The sequence below is a fragment of the Mastomys coucha genome, unplaced genomic scaffold (assembly GCF_008632895.1).
Source record: "Mastomys coucha isolate ucsf_1 unplaced genomic scaffold, UCSF_Mcou_1 pScaffold21, whole genome shotgun sequence".
In the NCBI taxonomy this organism is placed as follows: Eukaryota; Metazoa; Chordata; class Mammalia; order Rodentia; family Muridae; genus Mastomys; species Mastomys coucha.
In genome coordinates this window covers 13,868,433-13,869,915 of record NW_022196904.1, presented here as the reverse complement: position 1 = coordinate 13,869,915, position 1,483 = coordinate 13,868,433, and the positions used below count along the sequence as shown (strand labels likewise).

Here is a 1,483-nt window from a genome sequence, read left to right as displayed (position 1 = left end):
GTAGGGTGGGGGTGAGCAGAAAATGAAGAGATCAGTCTGGTTAGTCAGGAGATGGACCAGGTCTGGGGCTCAGTGAAGCCTAACTCTAACTTTGCACTGTTGAGGTTCAGTGTCCTGGAGCGGATGGGGTGAGCCTGTCTCTATCCATTACCAAGAAGGAGCATTTGCCCTTAGGGAGTGGGCCTACAAACTCCGTCCTACCCGTGACACACTGTTAGGACTCACTCTCATAGGGCAGTTATCCCATTGCAGGTGCTAACACTGGGAGTGGGCACGGCCTGAGGGAAAGATGAAGGTGCCCGATTGAGCAGGAACTGATGGCCCCTTCACCAGCCCGATCCCAGAGGAAGGTCAGCAGGGGACCCACAGCTCTCAGACACAGGACCTTTCTGTACTTCTCTGTACAGTCTGTCCCTGCCTGCTCTGCCCTGCTGGCCCTGGGTTGTCATCGGATGTGTCAGCAGTCTGTCTCTTCCTCTTGCTCATTCTGAGTCACCCCTGTACCTCAGTTCTCCTGACTCACGATGTTCTGCTGTCACCTCAGCAGGACCACCCACACACCGCTGCCCAACTCTGTGGCTGAGGTGATCTCTCATGTACCCGGTAGAGCAGCCCAGAGAGGCTGGGTGCCGTGGTTTCTGAGGCCTCCAGTGGCCAAGCAGATGGCTGGTTTTGTCTGTTTAGAAGGAATTCAGGCTAAAGTAAAGGAACCAGAGCTGAGGGATCAAGAGCTCTTGCTGTGCTGTGCCAGGGGAGCTTCAGGCTCTGACCCCATTTCCTCTGCTCCTGGTGAGGACTTGGCCTCTGATCCTCATCGGGATAGGTGAGGTAGCAGGCTCAGCTAGGTAACTGGCATGTGCTCCAGGGTGGAGCAGGCACTGTCAGGGGAGGCATAGAGCTTGCTGGCTTCGTGCCCCACATCCTCTCCTGGGGTGGGTGTGAGTCTGTGACCCACATGTCACCTGGGGGAAAGCGAGCATGTGCAGTGGCAGAGCAGAGGGCACGTGGCACAGATGACCCCTGATGGGCTGGCTCTGAGTGACTCACAGTGAGACACAGATGGTCTTGGGACAGTCCCAGGAAGCCCATTGCTGTGTCTCACAGACACAAAACAGGTGAATGATAGGGACTGAGGGGGATCTGGGCATGCTGGGGCCTCCTGCAGCCCTGAGCCTGACTATCCTCACTGCAGCCTCCATTCAGTGCCTCTCACTCCAGGGAACAGTACTCAAGGAGATCAGTGACGACGTGTAGGCATGTGACAGGGCCAGGCAGACAGGGCCTAAGCTCCCAGAAAGGCCAGGGAGCTTCAGATCTCCAGCTCCAGTGAGGAGCTACAGGTCTCCAGAGCTCCTCACTGATGGGCACAGTGTGTCTACCCATGACCTTCCTGTCCCGCTTCACCTTCCTTTCAGCCATCCCTTTCTCTATTTTTTCTACTCTTGCCTTCCTCCTCCTCCTCCTCCTCCTCCTCCTCCTCCTC

General features: G+C 56.6%; 1 protein-coding gene across 3 annotated transcripts in view; it reads left to right on the top strand.

Annotated features, from left to right (window-relative positions):
• Positions 1-1,483, top strand: part of Dhx34 (DExH-box helicase 34) — a 28,045-nt gene that overhangs the window by 17,038 nt on the left and 9,524 nt on the right. The gene's annotated exons all lie outside the window — the stretch shown is intronic.